Source organism: Saccopteryx bilineata, chromosome 9 (genome assembly GCF_036850765.1).
Source record: "Saccopteryx bilineata isolate mSacBil1 chromosome 9, mSacBil1_pri_phased_curated, whole genome shotgun sequence".
Lineage (NCBI taxonomy): Eukaryota > Metazoa > Chordata > Mammalia > Chiroptera > Emballonuridae > Saccopteryx > Saccopteryx bilineata.
Genome location: NC_089498.1, coordinates 39,567,162 through 39,573,278, shown reverse-complemented (window position 1 = coordinate 39,573,278; position 6,117 = coordinate 39,567,162). Strand labels below are relative to the sequence as shown.

At 57.1% G+C, this 6,117-nt stretch overlaps 1 long non-coding RNA gene across 1 annotated transcript in view; it reads right to left on the bottom strand.

Moving 5' to 3' along the window:
• Nucleotides 1–3,114: 3,114 nt before the first annotated feature.
• Nucleotides 3,115–6,117, bottom strand: part of LOC136312576 (uncharacterized) — a 30,578-nt gene continuing 27,575 nt past the window's right edge. Inside the window, exon 3 of the long non-coding RNA XR_010727015.1 lies at nt 3,115–3,210. This is a non-coding gene — a long non-coding RNA (uncharacterized lncRNA). The remainder of the gene's footprint in view (nt 3,211–6,117) is intronic.

Genomic DNA, 6,117 nt, shown 5'->3' with positions numbered 1-6,117 from the left:
AGCATGGGATTATTGAAATGATCCCGTGGTCGCTGGCTTGAGCCCCCCAATTAAGGCACATATGAGAAGCAATCAATGAACAACTACAGTGATGAAACTAAGAGTAGATACTTCTCATCTCTCTCCCTTCCTGTTTCTCTCTCTCTCTCTCTCTCTCTTGCTAAAAAAAAAATAAAATAAAAAGGCCAACTGAGGGATGCAGAACTTCCCTGAAGCACACAGGAGGTTAGCAGCAGGACCAGGCAGACCTGGGTCCCCTCCAGTTCACCAGACCCTGGGCAGGAAGGAGTAGAGAGTGAAGCCTGAGCCAGCATGGCCCAAGTGCTGCCTGTGGGGGGCGGGGAAGGGACAGTGCAGCAGTGAGCCGATAGCAACAGTGAAGGAATGGGGTGGTCCACGAGAGACTGACAGATAAGCCTTCGAGGGGCAGAGAGGGATCTTGGGCAGTGGCTGTGCTAGCGCTGCGGTTAGGGAGAGCTTCCTGGAGGGAGTGGTATTGGCACTAGACCAGAGGAGGAGGGAAAGGAGTCGCATCTGGGAAGGAAACAACAGGTGCAAGGACCTGAGGCAGAAGCATGCCTGGTGTGCAGCAACACGGAAGGTAACAGAGGTCAAGCAGGTGTGGGGGACATGGGGTGGGAAGGGAGGGCAGAAGGTGGCCGGGCAGGAAGATCCAGACATTGCAGCATATAGTCCACTCAGGCGTGTAGGCACCTGAACCAGGGTCTTGGGGATGAAGGCACAGGGTCCCCCTTAGCGCCTCTCCCACCCCACCCCTACACACACACAGCAGTGATTGCTGTTGCCTGAGTCCCCGGCATCTTGACTTCACATAGGACTCCACGCCTCTCTTTCTTTCAAGTCTCCGATCTCACTCCTTGGCCCTTCCCTGCTCAGCCTACATGGGACAGTATGGTTATTCCTGTCATGCAGGTGAGGGCACTGAGGGTCCCTAGAGAGCTGGTATCCAGGGTTCTTGACAGCGCCAGTCAATGCAGGTGTCAGGACGGCCCCTGGTTGGGCTGGTGACCAGGCTGGGAATCCTGCCTTAGATTTCTGGCGGCCCTCCTGATGCCGGGTGGCCAGCTGAGCCAGCAGGCACTTTCCAGATCCACACGGGCCATCAAGATGCACCAGACAAGGCCGCTGCTGTCCAGGAACTGGGGCGCAGGGAGAGGCTTCTCTGGCATAGTCGAATGTGGGCAGCCAGCTCCTGCCTCCGCCTGCATCCACCCAGCCCCAAACCATTCTGTACCCCCAGCCAGCGTGAGCCTGGAAAACGCCAGTGGGACCCCGCGGGCCCGACCGGAAGTTCCAAGGTTCCCGCTACCACACTCAGAAGAAGGCCCTGCTTTTCGGTGGTATCCAGAACGAAGGTGTACAGAGTCTGGCAGGGTTTCGGGCTTATTCCAGGAGGAATCTGGACAGGGCTCCAGCTGGCCATCAGGCCCTGAAGGAGGCCCTGAAGGAGGCCCTGGCTGCCTCCTGGAGAACTGACGCATAAACTCTGGGAAGTGAAGAGCTGCTGTCAGCCATGTTGTCATGCACCTCCACATACTGGTCCTTGAGGAACAAAAAGGTCGGAGAGATTGGTCGGTGTGCACTCACCCTCGGTGGGCACCAGGCCCTGACTTTAAGCACACGTCCCCGCCACCACTACCCCCAGTGCCTCCCTGTCATTTTCGAAGACATCATTTTCTTCCCACGTGCTCCTCTTATCTCCTTTCTGTTAAAGGATCTCAAATATGCACCCGATAAGGCGGGACAAACACCCGTTTCCCTGGCCCCTTCCAATGCCAACCTCCACTTTCCCCCAAAGTAATTAAGATAAATGCAGCTGATAATTTGCGCCGTACTCTTAAACGTACCCTCGGGCCATATCTCAGATATAATTTTACCTGCAAAGGTTTATCTGCTCACTTGGGTAACAGATAGTTTTTAAGCAAAGCGGCAGCATTTGAAGGAGAAGGAAAGGAGGATATTTGTGAAGTAAATGTCAGCATGAGCCACACTCCAGCCCCTAAAAGCAAGGACAGCTGAATGGGAACCCCAGGGGCTGCTCTGGATCACTCCACTATGCTCAGATGCCCTAGGTCTTGGGGCAGGATGGCTACTTAGCTGGCTGGGAAGGGGGCTGGAACGGGTGAGGGGCACCAAGAGAATGGCACCCACCGGATAAGATGTTGTCCCACAGCTGTGCCCCTCTCACTTGTCCCAGACATGCTTGTCTCAGGTGATCTGGAAACAGAGGCTCTTGCCCAGCAGAGCTGGCTCTCAGGACACCTGGTTTTGCCCATCACATGCCTTGGTAGCGGGCTGGTGGCCAGTGGGGCCAGGCCAAACCTCAGGCCAGTCATATGCAGGCTGGGGGTGGGGGAGGGGTCCAGTGGCCAAGCTAGTGCCCAGAGAGGCAGCTCAGGCGGCTCGAGAGGATGGGCAGCCAGAAGCACAGCGGGGATCAATAATAAGAGGGGCCCGGCTACACCAGCCCGGACAGGGGCCTCCTACAGGCCCGTGAGCGACCTGTTTGGGGGGCAGTTCCACTCACCATGTGCCCTTGGACAGATGCATGTTTGCTGTGAGCCTGTTTCCCCAGCTGCACCTAGCTCAGGCCAGAGCCCTGCTGCCTTTCCCAGCCAGTTCTGCCCAGTGGTGCTAGTGTCTTGCCTCCTGTCTGGTATCTAGGATGGGGGCAGGGCCTTGTGAGTGTGGAGGTGAGCCCCACATACGTCCACAGCATCCCTTACCCACCTATGAAACCCGAACGAGCCCACCCCCTCGCCGGCACTGCTGCTCCCACCTTGGCCTCCCAGGCAGGAATCCCCACCCCAGCCTGTGGTTGAGAGCCTCTCACCCACGGCCCAGCCATGCACGGCTGTGGGTCACCTCCTCACGGAGACCCTGTGTCTGCCGCTCTGTCCCAGGCCCCCGCTCACTGCCTCTGCCCCATTTACAACCCCTAGCTGCATTTTCTGCTCTGACTCGCATCACCCTGCACTGAGCGCAGCTGCACTTCTCTCAGGCTGCATGGCCTGGCGAGAGGCCCCGCTCTGTGCCTCAGTTTCCTGTCTGTAGATTGAGAGAGCAGCACCAACCTTGTAAGGTGACCATGGAGCTCAAGTGAGAAATGAGCACAGAGAGCAGGACGGGTGTGTGGACGCTGTTGCCGTCCTTGTCTTCACCACGCGCTGTCACCTGTCACCGCCAGCTCTGGAGGGAGGCGTGCAAAATGAAGAAAAGGAACTAGCATCTGACCCTGCAGCCTGTGGCCACCTCCTTGTGCTTGCCTGACCCCGCCTGCTTCCCTCTCTGTGCTTGTCCTGTAGCAGCCCATAGCCCGCTGCTGGGCCAGCACAGGCCAGTATGGGCACTGAGGCCTGGAGGCTGGGATGAGCCAGGTGGGCTAGAGGGGCTGTGTGGTCCTTGGCCAGGCCCCTCCTCTAAGCGGGGAGCAGGCCCAGAGTGGGGAAGGGGCTGCCCCAGGGCACTAGCCTACCCTCACTGCCTCATCTGACCTAAGCACTTCCAAAAGCCCCAATTCCAAATACTATTAAACTTGGAGTTAGGGCTTCCACACACAGATTTAGGGACACAGATGTTCAGCATGACAGCCAGGATGAGGACACAAAAGAGTAGACAGGGCTTCCCCCACCGTGCTGGGGTGGGGTGGCCAACACCTAGCTCTCTGGCAGGGTAGGAAATCGGAAGGCCCAGTTCCTGCCCTTTAAGAAGGTACAGTTCAGCCCTGGTGAGAGAAGCAGAAAGATTAAACCCACGCCACACCCGGGCAGGTGGGCAGCAGGGAGGCGGAGAAGGCCACAGGGTGAGGAGTAAAGCTTGTGTGCCAGCTGGGGCCGTGAGCAGCCACGTCACTGGTCATGAAAGACAGAGCCAGGGTGGGCCTGAGGAGTCCTCAGGTTTAACCCCTCATTTATAGGTGGGGAAACTAAGGCCAGGAGGCCCAGGGTCCCATGTGGAGCTCTGCTTGGCCAGTGCCAGCTTGGGTGCAGAGCTGCCCCAGGCCACTAGGACGCGGGAACACAGTCCTGCCCTGAGAGCTTCTGAGAGCGCTGATGACAGTTGGGTGGAGCGCGGCCCCCAGGACACACACGTCTCAGGTGGCTGCAGCACAGAGCAGGGAGGCTCCTCTGAAGAGTGGCCTGGGAGGAGCCCGGACGAGCAGCGAGCACATTCAGAACAAACTCCTGATCAGGGCTCACTGTCGCTGGCCCGCGTGAGTGCTTTAGCTGTGTTGTCCCCTTTAATCTTCCTCAAGTCCTTTGAGGTCAAAACTTTGATCATCCCCATTTTACTGGTGAGGAAACTGCTCAGAGAGACTTGGACTGGCTCTGGTCCTACAGCCTGGAACAGCTGGATCCAGAATTTGAACCCAGCCCCACTGACCCTGCATGGCTCCCTGGGAGTGGCTGAGAATCGGAAGACCGGAAAGAAGACAGGAGGTATCCTCGGCAGGGGGGAACTGCCTAGGCAAAGGCCCTGAGGTAGACTCAGGAGGAAGGGCTAGGACAGGCCCAGTGGAGGTAGGGAGGAAGGGAGAGGGGAGGTCAGTTCTAGGACAGAGAGGCCACAGTCGAAACAAGGCAAGTTGAAAGGGAAGGGAAGGGAAGAGGGTCAGGAGCAGAGGCCAGACACTGTGCGAGGAGCTGGGGGTCATGGGGCAGAGACACAGGGTCGGCAGGGGCCCAGGCCTGCAGCAGGGCTACCCTCACCAGGAGCGGCCGCCAACACCCCGGGCTGGAGCCAGGCAGCACCACTGTGGTCTTGAGTTACCTGCAGCTCTGGGACCAGACCTGTTAGGACAGGAGCCAGGTAGTGTTTCTGAGGGAAAGGAGATGCCTGCACTCCTGGGGTACCTGGGGCAGCCCGGATCTGGGGGATTGGATCTCCCAACTTCAAAGGGGCCCCAGGCTACTGAAACCCACACCAATGCACACCAAGGGGCTTTGCCAAGAGCCTGGGCGGGGGTGGGAACCCGAGACCGAGGGCACATGCTGCCCTGCACCTGCCCCACAGGCTAAGCACCAAAAACTGGTCCTTGGACCCCAGGAGGGACACCAGGCATCAAAAGGCCTGGTACGGACAGAAAGAGGATGCTGGGGTGGCTGATTTCTGCCCACAGGCTCAGGGTGTGGATGCGGGGCACCCCGGGGATGAGAAAGGACCGCTAAGGCAGGACCGAGGTATACAGCCACTCTGTCTCACACGGGGCTGGCACGGTCCTGAGCAGGCCTGCTTCACCTCCCTGTGTGCTTCACTATGTGCTGTGTGACTTGGACCAGTGCACCGCCTCTCTGAGCCTCAGTTTCCTTGTTTGTAGTTATCTGTTGACTTTTCCTGTAAGTTCCGTGAGGCAGAAACTGTGAATCAGTTACTCAGCACTGTATGTGCATGCCTAGTGCATCATCGGACACAACCTTGGAGATCTGTGAGTGAATGAACGAGTGGATGAATGAATAGGGAGGTGTAGTGAGACTTCTTCCACTGAGTCACCAGTGGCCTCCTGTGGTCCTCCTCTCTCTCCAGGCCTCAACCTGTCCACCTCTACTGGGAAAGAATACACTCTGGTGCCAGGACTTACATTAAAGCTTAAGTTTCTCTGTGAGGAAGAATGCAAGTCGGTGCAACCCCACAGGGTTGTACTAATAGAATAGATTAGTTGTCTGTTGCTGTGTAACAAATAACAGCCTAGAACAATACCATTATTATCCACAGTTTCTGTGGGTCAGGAATTTGGGTGCATATCAGCTGGGTGGTCTTGCACAGGGCCTCTCAAGGAGTTGCAGCTGAAATGTCAGCAGGGACTGTGGTCTCACCTGAAGGCTCAACTGGGGCTGGAGGAGCCACTTCCAAGGTGGCTCCTCACACAGCTCTGGGTGGGAGGCCTCAGTTCTTCCCCACATCATGGCTGCCCTGAGTGAGTGATCAGACAGAGCAAGGCAGAAGCCATAGTGCCCTTCATGACCTAATTTCTAAAGTCCAACACCCTCACTTCCACCATAGTTTTTCATTTGCAGCAAGTCATCAAGTCCAGCCCACGTTTGAGAAAAGGGAATTGGGCCACACCTTTTTGAGGAAGGAGAATAAAAAAAAATGTGG